This window comes from Panthera leo, chromosome C2, assembly GCF_018350215.1.
Source record: "Panthera leo isolate Ple1 chromosome C2, P.leo_Ple1_pat1.1, whole genome shotgun sequence".
NCBI classification, from domain to species: domain Eukaryota; kingdom Metazoa; phylum Chordata; class Mammalia; order Carnivora; family Felidae; genus Panthera; species Panthera leo.
This window is the reverse complement of record NC_056687.1, coordinates 79,161,033-79,185,169: the sequence shown is the minus strand read 5'-3', so window position 1 is coordinate 79,185,169 and position 24,137 is coordinate 79,161,033. Positions and strand designations below refer to the sequence as shown.

Genomic DNA, 24,137 nt, shown 5'->3' with positions numbered 1-24,137 from the left:
TTCTTTCCATGTGCATCTTCCACAGGCCGGTGGGGCTTCCTCATAACCTGATGGCCGAGGATCACAATCACAAGGGCAGATGTCGCCCAAAGGGATGGTAGACATGCATGCATTTTTTATGACTTAGTGTCATATAGTGTCATTTCCACTGTAGGGTGTTGTTTGAGGTAGTCACAAAGACTCACATAAGCTCAAGGACAGAGGACACAGACTCCACCTTTGGATGGGGTTGTGGCAAGGTTCTATACGAACATGTGTGCAAGAGATACTGTTGTGGCCATCTTTAGAAAATACAGTCTGCCATTGTGTTGTATTATATTCTATCATGCCATAGTTTATCATATCATATCAGAATGGTTTATGTTATATTGGTTTCTATTATTAAGTACTTATTACGTGCCAGACACGTTGGCAGTTCTGTAAGTCTCTTAGAGTTCACTTAATTCACACAGCAACCCTGTGCATTAGTTGTTATTCCCGTTTTCACAGATGCGGAAACCAAAGATGTTCATTTTAAGTCAGTTGTCTAAGGTCAAACCAGCTCGTAAGTTGCAGAGTTCAGATTTAAATCCAGTTGATCTAATTCTGGAGCCCCTACATTCAACCCCTCTGCCAGATTGCTTCTATGTTTTTCTCTGTATCTATATTTCAAATCACGCCCCTCCCATTCTCTTACCTGCACTTTCTGCACCCCCGTCTTCATCTGTCAATGTGAGCAAGAGTGAGTGGACAGAGAGGCAGACTGATTAGGGAGGAATCACATGCAGGAAGTAATACCTTTGGAAAGGATGGACCTGAGCCTGTCCTTAGGCACTCCAGGGGTTAGTGCTAGGAGGCCCCAAGAAAGGAAGCCACATGTCACCGGTTCTGTTCAGAGTTTACAGTGGCTGTGATTGTGCCTTTAATTTAAAAAGACATGTAAGAGTCTAAGGAAATCCAGGGAGAACAGCTAAGTAAGAAGAGGTAGATCAAAAGGAAAGAAAGAAAGAAGAGAGAAAGAAAGAAAGAAAGAAAGAAAGAAAGAAAGAAAGAAGAGAAAAAGAAAAGAAAAGAAAAGAAAAGAAAAGAAAAGAAAAGAAAAGAAAAGAAAAGAAAGAAGAGAAAGAAAATGGGAACAGGGCCAATATTTGAAAACTAACGGAGTTGAGAGGTGTCTATCCTTATCCCACAGAAGTTCAGCTCTGGAATCTCACTGGATGATCTGTCTAATAAATTAAATCCTACTTGTTTCTATATTGGGATTATTATTATTATTATTATTATTATTATTGTTATTATTTTTTTTTTTTACCAGAGTCCACCTCACAAATTGAGAAAATCACAATTAGGTTTTGTGCCAGTGAGTGTGTGTTTTAAAAACTTATTTATTCATTGAATTGTGTACTTCCATTTAACCAGCAATTGTGAGGCCCCTACTGAATGCAGGACACTGCAGATTAAAATCAAGGGAGCGCAGTTTTTACCTTTGCCCACCCCACAAGGGACTTCTAATGTAGGCAACAGATGAGTAAACAGATGACAGGATATATAATAACTATAATGACGAGTGAATGAATAAGTCTCTGTGAATTCACAGAGTAAGGTGCTCCAATCGCCTTCCAGAGAGATCAGAGGAGGCTTTTTAGAAGTGGCATTTAAGTCGATATATTAAGGAACTGGAAATAGTTCAGCCTGGTTGGAGCTCAGGGTATGTAGGGCAAGTGTCATGAGATAAGCCTGGAAAAGAAGGCAGGTAGATAGGTTTCTGCAAATACATCTCCTACTTCTGTCTTCCTGTCTGCCTGTATATACAGTAATGACTCAGTACCAGGAATCTCAGGCTACACTCAGCAAACATACGTAACATTGCATTTCTCTGTGATCCTTCTACCTATCTGCCCTCAGTGCAAATACCAGCAACACATCTGAAAACTGTCAGGATGGGGGCTGGAAAGTCTTATGTCCCATCAGGATCAAATCAAAGCAGTCCTAAGTCAGTGAGTCCGTTAGGGCCACGCTTCTTTCCTCCAGCCTCTCTTCTTCATAGGCTGCCAGGCCTGTAGCACTGTCATGCGGTAACACTCATGATTTGGAAGTGCTTTACTACACAAAGCACATTCACATTGTCTCTTGTTTCACTTAGCACATGTGAATTAGTTGTTAACTCATCTGAAATAGGACAAAACTGAGGCCCAGAAATGCGATGATTTAATTTCACCAAACGCACGCACGCACACACACACACACACCACCACCACCACCACCAACAACAACAACAACAACCACCACCTAGAGAATCCAGTGGTTAAATTTGTTTCTTCTGCTTCTAGTACCTAAGTGGTCTTCCCATTAACTGGGAACTCTGTTCAAATGAACCCTGAACTGGAAACTTGGTGCATAAAGTGGCTTAATGGGTAGAACAGGTTTTTATGGGAATATGCACTTGGGGGTTTCTGGAGCTTTGCTGAGTACCATTCTGCTCACTCTGGAGGCCACTGTGAGGCATCCCTATCTCTAGTGTGGAAACCAGTCCCCGTCCACTGTGGAAACTTTCCATGTCATACCTCGGAGCTTCCAGGAAAGACCTAATGACCATTTTGTTGCCTAGAGTGGGAGTAATGTTGGAAGGGTGCCACCATGCTGTGGGGTCAGCCTCACCATTCTCCCCCTGATCCAACCATGAGTTCCTGTGGATCAAAGCCAGGCCCATGAGAGAATAAAGGAGAGAATGAAAGAGCCGGAAGAGGGTGGAGGCAACATGGCACAGTGGACAGTGCCTGTGAAATCTCATCTAAATCCTGCCCCTGACTTGTTACATGATTTTTTGCTAGGCAAGCGGACTTCCCTTCTTGTGCGCCAGCATTTCCGCTCACAGTACTGAGGATTTGGACCCCAGGTCCCTCAGGTTCTAATAGAAAATATCCCATGAGGTCTTCATTCCCTGAAGAAGGCACATAGCTTGTTCCAACTCAGTCCCTAATAGGGGGATCAGCCCTACCGCTTAACACTGCCTTTCATGACCTGCTCTGGTAGATGTTCTGAAAGTGTCATATTTCATGAATAGAGGGAACTTGACCTGGTGAGTTGAGCAAGTTATCATCAGGCAGGAATTCAAGTGCTTACTCACTTTTTATCCCTGATTTGTTCATTGTGTTTAGACATTTCCTTACACTTCCTGCCTTATTTTGCTGCCTTAAATATGGGGATAATAAATGAGGAAACTCTTGGGGTGAAGAAGAGGGAGGGGAAAGACCGAATAGGAGGAGGGCTGCGGGTGTAAAAATGGCCAGCCCCTGTGTCTCTTGTTCTAGAAGAATCAGGATAGTTTGGATTCACATCTAGAAAGTGGCAAGAGGGGCAAGGTAGAAAGCAGGAGAGGCATAGCTGATGTTGATGGCAGAACTTTTTGTAAAATGCTGCATGTTTCAACTTGCCCTTGTCCCACTCTCCAGCATGGGAAGGGTCCTTGGAGGTCTTACGTTTCAAGTCCCCTGGTCTTACAGAGGAGGGCGTAGAGATCTGGCCGGGGACTGACTCTCCCATTCACATTGTTACTACGCATCCCTCTCATAGAATGCACACACTGGGAGGCAGTGGGTGCAAGGGCCAGGTGGTCCTAAGATGCCTCAGTACTAGTTTGGCTTGTTCTGGATTCACCTAAATACTCATTACTTTGCTTGACAGTAAAGATTAGATCTAGTTGGTAAGAAACCAAGACTCTTGCAGGAATGGCAGGAGATGAAACCCTCCGATCATGGCCATGATATTTTAACAGCGGGGGCCACTGTCATTCCTGGAACATATGTGGTTGATGTGTTTAGAGGCCTTGAATTTATGAAAATAATAATGAGATGTTCCAACACAAAGCGGTTTCCCATGTTAGCTGGCTGTCGGTGGACAGCTTAAGAGAAATCTATATTCCGTTTTTTTTTTTTTTTTTTTTTTTTGTAGAAAAATCAGGTCTTTTATTTTTAAAACATCTAAAATATATCATTGGAAGTCAAATGATATTGAGCTGATTAATTGAAATGAGACATTAAAAAGGCTGGAACTCCCCATATCAAGCTTATTTCCACTGGTTTCCATTTTTTTTTTTTTTTTTTTTTAATTTTTTAATATATGAAATTTACTGTCAAATTGGTTTCCATACAACACCCAGTGCTCATCCCAAAAGGTGCCCTCCTCAATACCCATCACCCACCCTGCCCTCCCTCCCACCCTGCCCTCCCTCCCACCCCCCATCAACCCTCAGTTTGTTCTCAGTTTTTAACAGTCTCTATGCTTTGGCTCTCTCCCACTCTAACCTCTTTTTTTTTTTTTTTTTTTTTTTTATATTCCGTTGTTTTATTTTGTTGTCCTCATTATTGATTACATTGAGGGGCTGGATCATATTAAGATATGATTACAGTACCAGAATATATTAACTCTCCCTGTAAATTAAAGCTCCACATTATTAATTGAAATCCAGGAACAATATAAATTGATGGAGCCTCACTGTGTTGCTGCTACCTCTTCAAATCCCCCCCCCCTTTTTTTTGGCGGGGGGTAGCATGGATGTCTTCTAAAGGGATTAGAGGACGTTGGCTTGCCTGATAGCTCAGAAATCTGCAAATACGATTTTCTAAAAAACTGATTTTATATAGTTTATGTATTTTTGGTAGCTCCAAGCCTGACTGCCAGAACATTCTGCTTTATAGTAATGCTCTGGTTTTACCACTGAAAGCTGTAGCATTGTGCTTTATCTCATTATCTCCAGATTGCAGCATCTGAGATGTAGAAAGACTGATAAACCTAATAACTATAGACTCTGCTTACCTGAGACTGAGTAGCTCAGAGGCCTCCACTACCGCCCATTTCTCCTTGGGGAATAGGTTTATTTTTTTTCAATAAAAATTAAGTTTATGCTCTCATGACCGCCTCACACCCTTTCTCCAAGTGGGTAAGAAACAAACATGCACAGGCTCACACATCTATTCTTGTTCCCTGTTTTGCAATTTCTGGGAAGAAAAGGCCTTAGAATGGGAGAATAGATTTAGAAATTTAATCTGAGGATGTGTCATTGTTGTGGTATGAGATATCTAATTGCCCTTCTGCTTGTCAGGATGTGTGTTTTTAAAGCTACTATCCATCAAGGCCTTTATTTTTAATTTTAATCTAGCGTCTTCCCACCTCCCTGACCCTGTTTTCTCTCTTTTTTCCTTCTCCTCCTTTCCTACTTCTCTCCACTACCTTCTATGCACACAAGTAGACCCACACCCACTTACACAGCAGTATGGGTGGTACAAACCTATATGCACACATACACGTATGCACACATGCATACAGCCATGGACACACAGGTACACATATACACACATATGCCGTGTACATGCTTACACGCTTACATATACACACGTGTGCACACCTGTTAACTACATAATAGTCTTAGTATTGCCTAAGTTCTTATGATTTGTCAGGATCTCTGTTTGCATACATTGTCTTATTTAATGTCTAAGCTTGGGAGGTGATACTCGCTATATCCCTGTTGAACAGATGAGGAAACTGAGGTTGGCGGAGGGTAAGTAAATTTCCCAAAGCCATATATCTCATAACTCAGTGGTGATTACAACTGTGGCTCTCTGGTTCCAATGCCCATGCTTCTGTCTGCTGTACAGTGGTACCCTGAAATAGTTCCCAGAAGAGTTAGCCCCCTAAAAGAAAGGATTTCTTCACAATGAAATCAAATTTTTGTACATTGCAGTTCATGTCAAGTGACTTCTCTAGACAATGAGGAGACATTTTATGGTGGATCTAATCCAGACTAGAAACCGGAATGTGTAAGTCCTTTATCACTTTCCCTATCTCTTCCTGGTGATTTGGGGCAGGTACCTAAATGGGGGAAACGGTGCAGTTTATAACCTCATAGAAACGTACTTAAGTTCTGTTGAGATGGATGCCGAAAGAAGTCGGTGAGAACACATGCAAAAATTATCTACATTTGGGGTCTGGCTACTCCTGTTCTTTACCTCTTACACCATCTTCTCCTCTTGACACATTCACCTAGTTGTTTGCCCAGGGAGGGAAGCCATCTCAGATCGCATCTGTGGCCTCTTGTTTATTCTAGCAAACACTTGGACTGGCTTCGCTATGACCTCACTGCAGGGGTATTCGGAGCCAAGGCATGGCTCTTAGTTGGCGTGTGCACTTCCCACTCACTGCAAGAACGAGTAGTTTAGGGCTACCCGGAAGTGTCTTCTCCAGAGCACTGCCACATATGTATTGTCCTTAGTAGAAACGAGAACAACTGAGACATAGTGGCAGAGCTAACATTTAGAAAATAGGGCTTATAATGACCATTTCAGTTCTTTTCCTTCACTGGTTGATCATTCCCACCTTGGAAGCTGATGGACACGTGAAGGCTCAGGATTGGTGTGCGTTCCAATACGGGTACCAAATGTTAAGGTCTACTGTTGGGAAAGGTAGCGTTGGTGATCTCTGTCACTATATTTACACCAGCAGTGAGTACACTGGTCACGAGGCTTTCCTGAACTTTGTGTATGTCTCAGATTCTGTAGTATTTTCACAAGGTACTTTTATGGTAAGAGAAAAAGGATGCTATTTGCTGTTAATGTGACCAAGATACTTCAAAGTCAGTCTTATTTTTTTGGCATCAAGAGAACCCTCCTGCCCCCATTTGCCACTCTCCACAGCTTGTTAAATTGAACAAGACTTCTGTGTTACAGTGATTTGTCCAAAAATTTAAAAGTATAATTCAACATAGAGCATAATAAGAAATCATATAAAGCAGGAGCCAGCAAAGCCACAGCCTTTGAAAAATAAAACAAACAAAACAAGTCTTTGGGTATTAAGCATGGTGGCTGTGTCCTAAGCTCTCATTTATTTTTGGCAGTTGGAATCTTTGAAAAGCACAAATTGCTGGCCCGTTACACTTGTAGGCTTCAAGTTACTGGCAAGCTGACTGGTAAGACTGTCGGTTAGGAGTGGTGAGGCACATTAGATTGTGGCGAGAAAGTTGTCTGAACGAGCATCCCTTATTTCTAGAAGAGAGGCAGAGGTAGCTGTGCTGCCCAATTCATGAGGTGGTGTATTAAATGAGATATCAGGGAAAGCAGCTCGTTAAACCTTAGTTGGTGTCCGTGTATCTTTTGGCAAAGTGTCTTCTTATGAGCCTCAGGGAGCTTGTTGGATCTGGAGAAAGAAACTGGGTCATAAGATGTTTTCAGTAACAATTGCATATATTTCTCCATAGAGAAATAGTGTCCAAACTATGAACTCTTGTAGAGAGTTCCTATTTTATTATTAAGTTTAGTAATAAACCTAGTTTCTTGTAAAGCATCTAGTATTTCCAAATATTTTTAAATGTGTTGGCCCCTCATCAAACCAATAGGTCTATATGGGAACAGATCCTGTGTGAGTTAGCAGGCTATAAAAATAAACCTTCCCTTTAGGACCTTAACTTTAGTAGGGAAATCCTAACATAGGCACGGACAGAGAAGATAGAGGAGGAGCCATAGGAGGAGAATGTAAAATACACGTCTGTGTGTGTTGGGAGTAGGAGGGATGGTGGTGGCTGTTGAAGTCACTTTCCGCCAAAGAGATAGATTATTCTCCCCTGAAAAAAAGTCACGCCTGTGCCTGGCCTTTATTTCATGGTCAACTATGGGCATTGGGTGATGCCGGTGAGAATGATGCTCTAGGAGCAGAGATATAAGCAATTTCAGGAAACCCTGTGCCGTTTAGCATTGTCTTGGGAGAAGGGTACGAGAAGGGAGGAACGTTAAGAGGTCAGATTAGAAAGATGTGATTCCATCTTGGAGGTCCTTTCACCTCAGGTGGAGCAACTTGTGTAAGTGGTTTGAATATTAACTGGATTAACTGACAGAAAATTGTGCGGTGTTCCTGGGGCCTTCCTATCTCTTGGTTTCAATTTCCCCATCTGTCAAATGTCAAATAAGAGTTTTTAACCTTCTTCCTTTTTTTTTTTTTTTTACTTTTTTTTTTTTTTTTTTTTGAGGGAGAGAGAGTGCCTGTGCACATATGTGCCTGAGTGGGTCAGAGGCAGAGAGAGAGGGAGAGAGAATCCCAAGCAAGCTCCAGGCTGTCAGCACAGAGCCCCTTGTGGGGTTTGAACCCACAAACTGGTGACATCATGACCTGAGCCGAAGTCAAGAGTCAGATGCTTAACTGACAGAGCCACCCAGGTGCTCCAAGAGTTTTTAGCTTTCTAACCTCCAAGTTATGACTCTGATCTCTGATGTTTCATAAATCCTTGAATAATTTCATCTTAGCCTCCCGTTAAGATTACTTATTCAGTACATATAACTGTACTGGTTTCTGTAGTAAACAGTATTGTAGTAAATACCCGGTGGGAACTAGGACTGAGAAAACAGTCATGTGTTGCTGATTTAACTATGATCTGGAAAACTGTATGAGAAGTAAGCATGGGCCATCATCAGCTCATGAAACTCATGGGCAAAGGCCGGAAAGTGTGAGCTTGACCTATGTTATCAGTTTATTATTATCAGTCTATTATCCCTGTGACAGTGCCACTAACTTGGTGACTTAAAGCGATACATTTCTTTATTATCTTCAAATTCTGTAGTTTAGAAGTCTAGTACCTGTCTCTTCACCAAAGATAAAGGTGTTAGCAGAACTGCTTTTGTTTCTGGAGGTGCTAGGGGGCAATTCTGGGGGCTTTTCCAGCTTCCAGCGGCCTCCCGGATCCCCTGGCTTGTGGCCTATTCTGAAGGAAATTCCCAGTCCTTTCAAAGCCGGCAACCTTGTATCTCTCTGACCTTTCTTCTAAGGGTATGTCTCCCTCTGACCACAGCTGGGAAAGGTTCTCTGCTTTTTAGAAGTCATGTGATCCGATTCAGCCTGTCTAGATAATGCAGGAGAACCCTTCCATTTCAAGATTTAATCACATCTGCAAAGTTCCCTTTGCCAAGTAAAACAACACGTGCACAGCTTCTGGGAATTCGAGTGCAGATATCTACGACTGAAGTGTTATCTCACCTACCACTGTCTGTTTCTGGGAATGTCAATGATCACACATGGTTAATGCATAGACAGTGAGGCTGTCCCTGAGAAAAGGGATCAGTAGCCAGATTGTGGACTGTGTTTTGCACTTCATGTAGAGTTCTGAGGTTATTCTGATGCCAATCGGGAACTATTCAGTTCTTTTTTAGCACAGGGGTATTTAGTCTGTAATTAACTGTCCAAGTGGGTAGCTCTGTGGTACCCAACAACCCTTTGCATTTATTTCTACGAGAAAAATTGAATCTATTTTTCGACTCCACACACTGGAACACAATTCAGTGCCATCATTATATTCTCACCATTCTCATCATTAATATTCTCACCTCTTTTTACCACGTTCTTTTTCTACATCGTCTCCCTAACTTGATTGTCTTGGAGTCTGAGGGAATGCCATTCATGGTCTGTGAGTTGTTGGGTAAAAAGTTCAGGAAGGTTTTCATTGGGCAAAGGTGTTTCAGGTTCTGGAAACTGGAACTTGGTCACGGCAAGAGGTATTTAGGAGGACAAAGAGATGCCTGTTCCTTGCAAGGGCAGCCCGTTGAGTTTGTGCTTTCTGGAGCTGACAGGGCCTGCGTGAGGAGGGGGATAGCCTCTTCACATATTTAACTCAGGCAAACACCCAGTTTCCTCTCAGGTCCCCAAGGAGCAGATCTAGGATGTCTAATGACAGAATTGGCACTGAATCTCTGCACGTTCAACGTAAGAGTGGGTAGTTAACTTGTGTGCTTGTTCAAGAATGATTCGTAATGCAGAGGAGGAGCTGGCGAATAGACGAAGCCTAGTAAATTGAAAGATTCTCCTGATGGAACAGGGAAATTGAGATTTATTGTTTAGTCAGTTTTAATTACAGTGTTGTGTTGCAGAGGAAAGCAGCTAAACAGGACGTTGGCTTGTAACACCACCAACGTGGAATCAACCTCAAAGGAGATGGTTGTCAGAGCAGTGTTCAGTGCCCGAGCTTTTACCAGATGAGTCACTTGTGTGAAGATATCTTGACACAGATAGAATCGAGGTGCTCACGTTATATCTGATCACAGAAATGTTAATGCAGAATAGCAAACTGGCTTTGATCTTCATGGGATTGCAGGCTGGGGAAGAAAGAGGGGGTGCATTTTTAAAGGTCATCTCTACTACTTAGGAGAAAACACATTTCGTGCCCATGTGAGACTGCCTTTCAAGATGGGAAATGAGTCCATTTGAGGGAAAACTGCAAATTGTTTTCTCGGTGTGAATTTTGTGTTAGCGTGGGTGTGTGTGTGTGTGTGTGTGTGTGTGTATCCATGCACGTGTGTTTTTGGAAGAGTTTAGCATCCTAAATAGTTATTACTTCTGTGTTGTAGTTGATGACATCTAACACCCACTGTGGTGCATGGAGAGGAAGAACCTTCTATCTCCCACTTTAGGTGTTAACGATGTGGCATAATTTTACAAAAAAAGGCACACAATTTCATATGTGACTTCTTTCCTAACTTGTAAGTAGAGTTGACAGCAATGAATTTATCTCCTCTGTGTAAACTCAGAAAGAGTATCTTTTGAATGAGTGGTAGTTGAATTCATACCAATGAATGTTAGAGAGTAGAGATGAATCGGTGTTTATTTGGGTGACAAGGAGTGTCTACAGGGACGAGGCTGCTTGTCTGAGGTTGGATAGCAGGTCAGGGGCACTGCCAGGACCAGAACCAGCATCGTCTGACTCCCAGCTACATTTTGGTCCACTACAGCTGCCTCTCACGTTTGACAGTCTGTGACTCACAGTCCAAATCTATGGTGATGCATATAATATTTCACTTTGATTCTAAATCAGCAAGCCATTTTTAGAAGTACTTACACTGCGGCTTTACATTTTACACTATTCTTATGGGTTCTTCAGGTTGTCTTCTGGAACTCTAATAAGAGTGACCAGAGGCACCATTTATTCATTACAGCATTCCCCCCTTATCCATGGCTATGCTTTCTATGATTTAAGTTACCTGTGGTCAGCCCTGGCCCAGAAGTAGAGGGTCCTCCTTCTGGCCTGTTGTCAGGTTAGTAGTGACCCGATATTACATCACAATGCCTCCGTCACTCGCCTCACTTCATGTCATCATGTAAGCATTTTATCACCTCCCTTCATCACAAGAAGAAGGATGAGTATAGTCCAATAAGGTACTTTGGGAGAGAAAGCCAGAGACCGCATTTATGTAACTTTTGTTACGGCATATTGTTATAATCGTTCTATTTTATTGTTATTGTTGCTAATCTCTTACTGTGCCTAATTTATAAATTAAACTGTCACAGATATGTATATATAGAAAAAACATGTATATGTATATGTATATGTATATGTATATATATGTATATATGTATATGTATATATATATATATATATGTATATGTGTATATATATGTATGTGTATATATATATGTATGTATATATGTGTATATATACTGTTCAGTATTATCCTTGGTTTCAGGCACCCACTGGGGGTCTTGGAATGTATCCCTCATGGGGAAGGGGGCGGGGATTATTGTATCATGACAAATATTTTGTGAACACCTATTGAATGGCAGGCTCTCTTCTAGAAGGTGAAGCTGCAGCTTTGAATAAAAGAAAATGTATTTCCCCAAACCGTTCATATTCCTTTGGGGAGAAAAAACAAGTAAACATTAAGTCCGATGGAGTTAAGTGCTGTAGAGGAAAAGCAAGATAAACACAGGAAGTACTTTGGTAAGAGTGCAGTAATAGTTGCTAGTTTGCATAAGGTAGGTAGAGAAGAGAAGGCCTGATGAGGGTGATATTGGAGCCGAAATCTCAAGTAGGGAAGGGAGTGAGCCATGCAGATGTTTGGGACAGAGGGGAGAATGTCCTTGAAGGAGGAGAGCACGAGTGGGGGAGCCCTGGGAGAGGTGCATGGCCAGCAACTAGCCTGTTTCTGAAAGAGTAAAGTGGCCAAAGATAGCTGGAGCTGAGTGATCTTAAGGGGAGCGAGAAAAGAAGGGGTCGGGGATCTGTTGGGCCAATGATCATCATACAGTACAAGCTTGTGGTCTGAGTACAAGCTTGAGGACTGAGAAGTGGATCACTGGATTTAGTCAGGTCTTTTGTGGGGTTTGCCTTGACACAAACAGGTCTCACTGCTGTGTTGAGCTTCTGGCTCATACCTGATGTACTTTTCCTTTGTCCGGGTGGAACCCACGCTAAATAATGGTTAGATGCAAGGGCTCCGGAGTTACAATCCTGGCTCCATATCTTTACTTTTTAAGCTTACACAACTTATTTGACCTTCCTCTATGCTTATTTTTTGAGAGAGGAAATGATCTCCACTTCATAGCGCTATTGGGAAGGTTGGATGAGATAAATGCTTAGCACAGTATCTGTGACATAGCAAATGGCCAATAAATGGTAGGTCTTATGATTAAGAATAGAACAATCAGTAAGATTTAATGAAAATGAACCTGCCTTATGTTTTCTTCTTATCCTAAAAATCACATATCTCTCTAGAGTTGCACCTGAATGGTTGGCCTATTTTATGTTCTTTCTTTCTTTGTTTTTCTTGGGGGCATTTTCACAATCATTACATGAATTGACCACATTGTAATCTACTAGTTCTGTCTTCTAGATCGAGTTCCCTGAGAAGCCATATCCTGCCCATACCTCAAAACTTAATGCAGGGCTTGGCAGATCTGGCACTTTAGGCTTGATTAAAATGGTTTCTGAATGTCCTGGTGACTGATCAGGGTGTCACATGCAGGGTCATTCCAATATGCAATGTGGTAATGCTGGGGTAGAGTCCTAATTGCTGGAGTCTTACAAACGCGTTTTAATTTCTTAGAATTCTTCAGTGTCTTTTTAATCTACCATCCCCTCCCTTTACAGGTTATTGCACAAGTAAACCCTTGTACTTTTCTCACTCCTGTAAGGGGCCCCGAGCTATTACTCTGTTCAGTTGAACTGTGGCGTTGGTCTTGTTCTGTGGCGGGTACCTCTATGGCAACTACACATTCTTTCTCTTTCTAGTACCTAAGAATAAAATGAGGCCTTCATTTTGGATTTCTCCCTTTCATAGTTCCAGAAGCTCAAATAATCGGGTCTTTATTTTAAAAGTGTCTTCATGAGTTGGAAAAGAAAGGGAGGAGGAGGTTGATGTTTGTTTCCTTTCTCTTCTTTGAAATACATGAGTAAAGATAACTCTTCACAGATCCGAACTATAGCAAAAACTGTGTTTGTTGGATTCTGGAAACATGTTTTTAAATCTAAAGCAACCCTGGGCCAGGAGGAGTGAAGTGGCAACAACTTCAGCAGCCGGAGGTGTATTTTTAAGAGCTGTGTCCCTCGACGGAAGGAGATACTGGGAGCGAACATCTGGTCTAGTTCCTGTGCCTTCGTTTACCAGTTCGCAAAATGACAACAGGTGTTTCTTGGCTTTTTCACATAGCGTGCAGTCTAGGTGGTAAAGTGGTATGTTCAACTCCTCAGTTTGCTTTTTGAGGAGTAGTGGGTTGCTACTGAAAAGGCTCTAACGTAGTTCCCACTGACCTGTCCTTCCCCAGAACACCGGAGGCCTGTGCCCCGTTCAAAGGACCTTGGCTAACATGTTTACCTGAATAAGGATAAGAGTCAAGAAGAATCAGAGGGAAGCCGGAGACTTGTAGAAGGCTTATTCTATTGTTGCTGATGCCACAATTTAGTAAAGTGTGGAGAATGGGTTCGTGATGGTTTGGTGTTCTCTTTTCTGCATGTATGTATGCAATAAGCAAAACAACAGAGGACATGAGAACTGAGAGAGCCCGATGTCAGTACTTCATGTTAGAGATTCTCAAACAGGTTCAGAAAAGTGAACTGATTTGTGCAAGGTCCCACAAACCAATAAGGAGTGGATATCACCAGTACCTTTTTAAAAAATTCTTATTTAAATTCCAGTTAGTTAACATACAGTGTACTGTTAATTTCAGGTCTACAATTTAGTGATTCCACACGTTCAAAAAACACTCGGTGCTCATCACAGCAAGTGCGCCCTTTCAATCCCCATCAATATTCTTGAGCAGAAAGCAAGTCAGGTATGTGTGTACAGGCGTGTGTTTACTCCCACCAGACACTCAGACCAAATATCACCTCCGCTCCCGGCCAGTAAGTTTCTTGTCTGCCTCTTAGTTCTTTGGTTCTTCTGTAGAAACACAAGACTTTCTGTTAAACTGACTTCTTTATTTGGGGTAAACTGTTATATACCAAAAGCATCAAGATGGAAACCTGTATCTCCATATCTCATCTTTACATCCGATGGTGGTACACTTTACCGAGCTCGTAATTCCTCCTATTGCACACATCTCCAGTGGACTCTGTAATTTCTAGCTAGTAATTTAAAGCTACCTGTAATACCTCATCATCACTGTCTACCTGGCACTGTCGTCCTTGGAACTTGCCTCCCACCCCATCTGACTTGATGTACACATTTCTTCGGGCACTTGTCACATCCTGTGCTCTATTACAGTTAAGATCAGCTGTGTGCATTCCCCTTCTCTGGTAAGACAGGAACCCTGTTACTTGTGGGGAGTAGGTTTGTGTGTGCTTCTGTCTCTGGATCTTCCATTGCATCCGACACAATAGGACTTGGTATGGGTTAGTCACTCAGGGAATGTCTGCTGAACAAATGAAGGCAATTAGGGGGAAAAAAAATTAAACCCTCAACAGTCTTTAAAACAATCCAGTGAATAGATTTACCAGAACTGTGAGGCCGTAGTTATTTTGACATTTTTACCTCCCACTTGCTGTTCTAAATAAAAGCAAAATAAAACCATAGGTTCTTCAAATGTCAAAAATGAATTCAGTGATATAAAGTACAATGGGTCACACTGACTACTTTTGATTAACTTTCTGCTACTGAGAAGACATGTGTACATGACTCTGCTTTTCTCAGAGGAGCAGTGCCTTTGTTCTGTTCTGAATTCGTGGGGAAAAAGAGGAGTTGTTGATAAAACAAAGATCTTGACTTTGTCTCAAATGGGAGACAAAGAAGGCATTATGGAGATTAGGAAACAAAATATCTGGATTCTTGTACATGCGCTGCCTCTGTCTAGCTGTGTGTCCTCCCACCCGTCCCTTTCTGGGCCTTAGTCTCCCCCGATGTCACATGAGGGAGCTGAAGTAGTTAATTGCCAGCGCTTCCATCCCGCCTGGAATTCTAGGCTGGGGTTGAGGAGTAATTCCTTCCGATGACATATGGCCCAACCTTCAGCTCTTAATTGGCCCGCCATCATGATCACAAGTACCTGATTATTCACACACTTTTGAATATATGAATTGCATAAAGCTGTTCAGTGATGGTGAAAATTGAGTCCTAAATATTCTATCAGATGTATATGTAATGTAACCTATTCAGGATCTCATTAGGGTGTAAAATGATATGTGAAATATGCACCAAGCGAGAAAGACTTAGAACATTATAACGGAGTAATACAATTTGATTTTTATGAGTTAAGGATGATGGTATAATAAGAGCTTCAGTTCTATGAAGCCTGGAGCTGCAGTGTGTAGAGTTGTGTCTAGTAGGGAAAAGCCATGAGAATGTGTTGTTTTCATTCTTGTATGCCTATGTTCACAGAATCAACTATTTCACTCAGACCTGGGAAACAAAGCCGCTTATTAGCCTCTTTGTTCGAGTCATTCTGACTCGTCACCCACACCGTTTATATTTATGTTCATGCATATTTCATTATTCTTTTGCCATGCTGGTGCCACAAAGAGAAATATTTGTGCTTTGAAAAGGTACCCAGAATCCCCCAATTTCTCATCAGAAAAAATTAAAACCACTTACCTCACATAAACTCACTTCAGAAAATGTGAATGCAACACTGTTGCCCAAACCGCTTTCTCCTTTGAATGCCAGCTGTCCACACCGCAGCTCTACTGACCTTCTACTTCCAGCGCCTGAGACCTATACCACCTCCCAGGCGGCTGGGGCTGGTGTGGGTGTTCATCTGGCCGAACAGAACAGGCTCGTGTTCTCACTCTGCTATCTGCGACCTGGATTCTCCATCTACCACTCAGCAGCTCTGTGAATGCTGGAGAGATGTTTCATTTCTCTAAGATCCTGATTTTCTCATCAGTAAGAGAGGAACGGTTATGGGGCACCTGGGTGGCTCAGTCGGTTAAGCGACCAACTCTTGGTTTCGGCTCAGGTCATGATCTCACAGTTCGTGAGTTCAAGCCCTGCATCAGGCTCCACAGCTGGCAGTGTGGAGCCTGCTTGAGATTCTCTCTCTGCCTCTGCCCCACTTGGCGCTATCTCTGTCTCTCTCAAAATAAATAAATAAATTTAAAAAAAGGGGAAAGAATAGTTATATTTATGTTATGACATGGCTAGACTTATGAGAGAGAATGCATAGATGGCATTCAACCCCGGGACTGGCCCTTACTAGGTATGGGTTTACTTCCCTTCTTGTGGATAGCTGGGGGTCTCTTTCTTTACCTGATTTTTCTCTGTGCTATGCCAGCCCCAGAGGGTCTTCCACTGCATTGTTAAGGAGAGGAAAACGGCCTGCAGTCATCTTTCCAGATCCTTTCCAGTTCAGTGATGCCTCAAATCACTACCAGCAATCTCTGCTGCACTCTGATGTCCATTTCCTTGTGTGTTTCTTAGGCTTTCATAATCTCCTATGAATGGAGCTTGGGATCTGGAGGACCTGGCTTCCAGGCCTAACTCTCAGAATATCCTACGACTTGACCCATGCCAAATGATTTCCTTCTACTTATGTATGTTTGTATGTATGTATGTATGTTAAGTTTATTTGTTTATTTTGAGAGATAGAGAATGAACAAGCAGAGGAGGGGCAGAGAGAGAGGGAGAGGGGAAAATCCCAAGCAGGCTCCATGCTGTCAGCACAGAGCCCGATGTAGGGCTTGAACCCATGAACCATGAGATCATAACCTGAGCCGAAACCAAGAGTCAGGCCCTTAATGGACTGAGCCACCCAGGCCCCCCAAAACCTTCCTCTATATTTAAATGATAGTCCTAACCCTTAAGTCTCTCCAGAATTGCATCGATTGATGTCATTGATTTCTGCCTTGGTTTATTGGATACTCAGTATCGAGGACATCCATTTCTGTTTTCTTCCTTTTATGTGATTCAATGTTTGTACATTCCCATTGTTACTCCTGAAGTAGTAACCAGGTAACATTTCTGAGCCTGGCTGATCTAGAGGCCCTTCAAGGGCTGAGCTTGCTTCTTGATAATGGCAATTCAGTACTTTCACTTAATATCTTAACATTTGCAAAGTTCCTTCATTTATTCATTAGCATTGAACTCTCACAAAAGCTCCTGGAGATGGGGATTCTTAGGTACATTTTAGAGATGAGGAAACAGGCTGAGAGATGAAATGATTTGCTCCAGAGTCCTATAGCAGGTGCAGCATACCCTAGATTTCAAACAGCATCCTTCTTCTGGTCTAACGCCCTGGCCTTTCTTCTGAATGTAAATGGGACTCCCAGCCTGAGTTAGAAAGTCTGTGTGCTCATTAGTACCTAAGCGAATCTGTCTTTCCATGCAGAAGAATGAGATGAGACTTGGGAGCATTTTCTTCAGCCTACAAGATCTGCATTTGTGTCCCTTTCTAATATATTCCTAACCTTAAATTCCTTCTTAAGCTCCAAGAACATTTTACTCAGTGTAGAAATTCACTGTTGTCATTGGCTTCTTCAGAGCTTAGCCGTGCACGTTTCTTCATTGTGATTGGCAGGAGAGGTCCACTCAGTCCCTGAATGTACATTTTCTTGGACATGGTCTCAGGAATCAATCGCTATAAAAGAAAGTGCACTTGTTGTAAAAAGCACCCGTGATTTTTTTCCCTTCCTTTGAATGCAATGCCATCTACCTTTACTAATCCACTGAGCTTCTCCGTACATGTCCCCGTCACTCAAAAATGTAAGAGAACAGCATGGTGTAGATAGAGCGCTGGGCAAATTAGAAGAGCAGATTCCAAAGCCACCTCTTCCACTAGTTAAATATTTCACTTTGGAATATCACTTCACTTCTCTGAGCATCTAGTTCATCTCTTGTTTTTTATTTTTATTTTTTTAATGTGTATTTATTTTTGAGAGAGAGGGAGAGACAGAGCGTGAGCAGGGGAGGGGCAGAGAGAGAGGGAGACACAGAATCCAAAGCAGGCTCCAGGCTCTGAGCTGTCATCACAGAGCCCGACGCGGGGCTCAAACTCACAAACCGCGAGATCGTGACCTGAGCCGAAGTCGGACGCTTAACCGACTAAGCCCCCCAGGCGCCCCTAGTTCATCTCTTATGAAGGACCAAACTAGATCATTTCTAAGGTTCTTTTCAACTCCAGTGGTTGGTAAATTCTCCAGCATATTGGTCTCCTTCCTAGTTTTTTGGAATACTATCGTTTATTCTTTTCATTTCGCAGGGAAATGCTTGTTGCACGTAAAGTTAGGAGGCTTTACTTATTCCACACCTATTTATGGAGTACCGACTATGCGCAATATAATGGAAGTGTAAGAGAAGTTTGGAGGAGGGAGACATCCAGAAGAGGAAACTGTGTATGAGTAATGATATGGCAGTTCGAAAGTACAAGTTTTGATGAGAATGGGGCATGGCTGAGAATTTATAAGGCATGGAGGTGAGCAGGTGGATATGAGGCTGTGTAGAAGAGCGGATCGGCCTGAGTTTGGAGGGTCTCCACAATGTGTATTGCACACGCATGCACACACATATATCCGTGCCCCTTTTCAGGGTGTCCTGACTCTTGCTCTTTTTACTTTAGCAAGCAGCTAACCCTGCTAAGATTACGTAGATTTATACATCTGAGGAGGAATCCCTTAAAAAAGACGGGGAACGTCAGGTGTACCAGAACCTTTGCTCCCATTAAGGGTATCATTTTGGGTTGTAAGAGTTAATCTCCCCTACTGGCTGTGACTTGCTGCAACACAAGGATTTTCATATATTCTTTCTTGAATTTCTAACACAGAGCTCATTTCCACCATGGTTGATGCGCAGGAGTAAATGCTTGTTGCATTGAATTGCTGCCTAAATTCCTAGGAAGGAAGATGGTAGTTTTTCTCATACAGAATAACTAGGAGATTTTTTTTTTTTTAATGAGCTACCAAAATTAAAAAAAAAAAAAACCGCAATGGAAAAATTGACAGCCTGGATCTGTAATCTAAGTGACCTGACAATTAAAAGAACTTATTACCGTGTTAGCCTGCCAGATGGATCTCCTTGAAATGCAGCGTGCGGTGCTTCTGAACACAATTCAAGTGCAGTCTTCCTTTTCTACCCGCTCCATGTTTGTTGCGTTTGGGAAAGAAGCAGTTTTATTTGAACTAAACCCACTCATCTCAAGTGTGTTTAATGACAGCAAGATGTGACAGATAAAATAAAATCCTACAGCCTCATTTGATGTTTGTTTTAATTCCAGACCTTAGTGAAAGGAGACAGGATGAAACAACATGGTTCAAATGGAGGAGTTTAAAATAAATTATCTATTGTCACAAACTTATCTATTTCTCTCCAAGGAAATTTAAGAGGGCAGATAATGTGAACAATAATGGTAGTTGTAGTTGAGATTTATAGAGTGCTTCCCACCTTATAGAGTGGATTTATGTCCATCTTATTCTACCCTCCCGGCAAGTCTGAGTTTGCATGGCCAGGAACTATTGTCTCAGCATTACACACAATGTTGAGTGAGTTGCCCCAAATTGTACTTCTAAAGTGGCAGAAAGGGGTCTCATTCTTGGTCCTATTGATTTTGAACCCAGTGATCCCTCCACTGATCAGTGCTGGCCCACCACTCCCACACGTGTGCAGTACGGTGGAGGCATCCTGCTCCTTAACTTTACCGAAACACATACATGTATGAAGTATGTGAATAAATACTCATCACAACATATTCCACCAATCAGGAGTATGTAGACTAGAACTTAAAGTGTTCTCTCAGTACACACTCTTGTTTATTTCTGCTGCACACCCTTCACAGACTCCGTACTTTTTTCGTAATCAGTGTTTCAGTTTGTTATGCATCTTTCCAGTCTTTTAACAAGTATGTAAATACACACAGCTATGGGTATGACTATATAGGTCACATTTATTTTAAACATAAGTGTTATGATATTAGCTTCAATTTACTTTTGATTCTAGATCTTTTCATGCCAGTAAATGGGGATTGCACATACTGTTTTTAACACCTAGCCTGTACTCCATAGTATGGGCGTACCATCATGTGCTTCTTCTACTGAAGGGCATTGAGGGTAGGCATCCCTTTATTGTAAATATTAAGGAGGGTTTCCTCGCATGTGTATCTTTGCGTTTGTGGGAAGCTAGAATTAGGCATCCAAAACTGGAACTGCTTGGTTTTTTTTTGAGGTTTATCAAAAGTAAGTCTCAGCTCCCCCTGCCATGTTTTAGAATCCTCATATTAGCTCATGTTAGCAACCTGTCCTTCCACTTAGTTGCTCGGGGATGTGTTGTTCAGACCAATGCAGACACTTCTTTCAACAGATACTTGTGGCCAGGAGAGTAAATGTTGGGAAGGTTATTTTCCATGGCTCTGTGGTTTGGATACAGGCCCTCACCATGGAGGAAGAATAAGGTATTCTTGTGACAGTTTTATTTACTTAAAACAGCCACACACTTCACTCAGCTAGAATAAGGTATTTAATACAGTAATAAAAAAAATCTACTGTAATTAAAAATGCGAATAGTGTAATGCACTAAAAAATACCTTTAGCTTATTCTTTGTTCAGAAACAAGGGTTTTGCATAATCAGGCTTGAAAGATATATGATTAAACCTTCTGTACTGACTATATGATCTCAAGGTCCAGAGAGTTAATTCTACCTCCCAAGCCTCCTGCCTCTTACAACCTTTCCTTGCTGTTTTGTACGGGAGGTAATCAAAAGGGGCTAAAATTTGAAAATGTGGCATGGAAGAGACGAGAACTAATCTGAATGGTTCACGTGGTTTTTACAAGATTGAAAGCAGACATGAAAAATAAACTGTCACTCCCTTTATTCCATTTTCCTTTTCATTGTGTTAAAAGACCTTATTTTTTTCTTTTTGTTTCTTTTTATTTTTAATATTTTTTTAAGTTTATTTATTTTTGAGAAAGAAAGCATGTAAAAGCTGATGGGGGCAGGGACAGGGAGAGAGAGAAAGAGAGTGAGACAGAGATGGAATCCCAAACAGCCTCCACACTCTCAGCACGGAGCCCACCGTGGGACTCAAACTCATGAACTTGGTAAGAGCATGACCTGAGCTGAAACTAAGAGATGCTCAACCAACTGAGCCACCCAGGCACCCCAGGCTTGGTTATGTTTTTTAAACCATGATATTCCAGTATGGTTAGAATCATGTTTGTCTAAGTTCTTTTAAAATAAAGAAATAGCTCCTCGGGTCTGTTGTAGTGAGGTTCTTTCAGGTTGCAGGAAGCCAAGAAGTGCTCAGAGTTAGTTACCTCAGTTGACTTTAGATTATGAAAATTTATGGTAAGGATACAAAGAGAAGGAAGGAAGTCCAACCACCATGTCCACACCCAGACAACCCAGCCACATGGAAAGTGAGAATATCGCTGAGGACATAACAATAGCTGATTTTGTCATCCCCTCAAAAGTAAGCCCCCCGTGTTTCCTTATCCACTGGGTCTCCATTCCTAGGGCTTAGATTCTCTCAGGTTTTCTTTCTCTTTCCAGTTGCTGCTCCTGGGTAGCGTCCTTCTGGACAGGACACTGTGATTTTCGCTCCCTGACGTCCTCTCCTTCCTCGGAGCTTCTTCATGCTACTCTGTGTATCTCTGGTTTCCCGTCCAGTCCACTTCTGCTACCAGCCTGCTGCGCCTTGCCTTCAGATGTTCCAAACAATAAGGCCCCTTAATTGTAGCTGATTCTTCTCCAATAAAAACTGGGAAGGAGTTCTTCCTCCAGCACATCTCCTGTTGCTGGTTTTGGTTCAGTCTCTCATCCAATTAATTGTGGCCAGAATTCAGAATTACCTGTTACAGAGCTGTGGGAAATGTATTTCTTTTAAACAGACAGACACCCTTTTGAAGCTGTTACCTCAAACAGAGCTGTGGACGTGGTAGAGACACAACCTTTTATGTACCTTTTATGTAAGAGTGTGTACCAACCCAGAGCTACCAAAAAGAGACAAACAAAAACCATTGCCACTGACTGCAAGATAAAGGTCAGCAGAAAGGCTGGGTGAGCATTCATTGTTGTGACTTCAAGGGACACAGCAAACAGTCCCCCTTCTCTCGACCCATGTTCAAGAAGCCATTGTCAAACAGCCGAGTCAGGCGGATGGAGACCAAACTGTCAGTCCGGGGGCTGATAAAAGTGCCTTGGGTGACTGTGTAGGTTTTAGGTCAAGAGAAATTACTACATAGGTTTGCCCTCCTGACAGTGGTCAGCACTGGCCACCTGCAAGCCTCTCCTGAGGTGGGACTGCCCTAGCCACAAACAATTTGGAGTCTGGAAAAGCAGAGAAAAGCATGCTCTTGTGTAGGCAACGATTCTGAATGGATGTTGGAAAGGAGCTGAACCATACGTGCCCTATTTCTGTCCTCAAAGTCGGCAATCAGTTAAGTCACTGGGCTGACTCCTCAGAAAGCTTCTCATCAGGAGAGGAATGTGTGAGGGACGAACAGCTTTATGAATATTTCTCCATGGAAGATCCCTCCCCATGGAAAACTTTAGAGCAGGGGAAGAACATCTCCCTTGCATTTAATGATAGTAGTATTCAAGGTGTTGATATGTGGGCCTAGCCTCCAGCCTGTTATAACCAAATAGGCTTCAGGGACTAGATAAAGGACTAGATAAAGGTGATGTTTTGTAAAGGCGAAGAGACTCCAGATGGCCAAAAGCAAATGACTAAAAGGAGGACACATTCTGTGCAAATGCAAGTGAGGCGACATGTGCAGGTGAGGTCTGGGATGCAGCTGTCTGGGGGAATCTTAGAGTAGACATGAACGGTCAGTGGGATTGCAAGGGAGGAGTGGTCATGAAGTCAGGGTCAACTGAATATGGGAGATAGGATTTCTCCCCCAAGGTTTCCAAGTTCACAAATTCTTTAAGGTAGGGCTGTGTTCTTCTCCTTTTTCTAGTGCCTCATCCTTGGCTCTAGATCCATGTTCCGCTGGTACTTAGTTTCCACTATACTTTCAAAAGAATAACAATTCTATACCACTGTTGGGTAGCACCCTCACCAGGCTTATGTTCACTGAAAGACAGTGTGGGCCACGTGATTACTCCTAGTGTTCACATATAAACAAAAGCTCGTGTGGGCTTGCCTCCAGTGTTGGTATCACAGCACAACCTTGTTCCTTTATCTCCAATAAGATGCGCCTACTTTGACAGATTTTCAGGTGATTTTGTAAAATCATTTTGGCCAATCCAGGCGTTAGGAGGAATGCTTTCTGATGTGCAGTCTTTGTGAAATTTAGTTGGCGTCTAACATGGAAAATTTCCCATAAGATCACGATGAATAAAGGAAATCACCATCATCAGTAAAGATTTATATTTCAAGTAATGTTCACACCGTAATGACTCTTTAAGGTATATAAGGACACTTTTTTTGTACTTGCCTTTTTTACAGGTTATAAAGCTAACAGCCAAAGAGGTTTGGTTAAAATTCATAAAGTAAAATCCTCGCAGGAGAAACTGGCTTCCTGGACACTTCTACATTGCTTGTACCATAACATCAAATGTCAGGTTCCTCACAGGTGGCCCTCCGTACACAAACGAACCTATGCGTATAGGGCAAGTAAGCTCCTGCCCAAGTAAACATTCCTTCAAAACACCAACATCCCATAGGATGAAATAGCAATACGCACAAATGCATCATACTGTACAAATATCTGATAAACAGAATTAATACAGCAATGTGCCCATTAGAAAGCAATTATGGGATATTATTAGAGCTTTGATAACTTTTAAAAGGTTTTATTCTATTTCTGTTCATTCAAAGCTAGTATTTCTAATAGCTCTCTTAAAATCCTGAATAGTATTTTTATTTGTTCATAAATATGTTGTCAAGTGTATATTGTGTCTTAAGGGTTGGGGAGAAAGAATTCGAGGAATCAAATAGAAATAAAAATGTATTGCTGGAAAACATATGGAAGTTCCTTTACTCACAAACTTCC

The 24,137-nt window shown here is 42.0% G+C and overlaps 1 protein-coding gene and 1 long non-coding RNA gene across 9 annotated transcripts in view; one reads left to right on the top strand and one right to left on the bottom strand.

Annotated features, from left to right (window-relative positions):
• The window catches only part of LOC122229688 (LIM domain containing preferred translocation partner in lipoma), a 680,467-nt gene that overhangs the window by 357,691 nt on the left and 298,639 nt on the right, over positions 1-24,137 (top strand). The window contains exon 1 of one of the 8 annotated variants that reach the window (XM_042955075.1): positions 11,092-11,163. The exons of 6 other annotated variants lie outside the window; for them this stretch is intronic. The gene's annotated coding sequence lies outside the window, so the exon portion shown is untranslated. Of the gene's footprint in view, positions 1-11,091; positions 11,214-24,137 lie in introns of those variants that run through there. One more of the 8 variants, XM_042955074.1, reaches the window with a different exon arrangement.
• On the bottom strand, positions 6,822-11,066 carry LOC122229691. Its single transcript, XR_006207105.1, has 2 exons — positions 10,989-11,066; positions 6,822-7,167 (listed from the first exon to the last, which is right to left on the bottom strand). It is a non-coding gene; the product is annotated as an uncharacterized LOC122229691 (long non-coding RNA).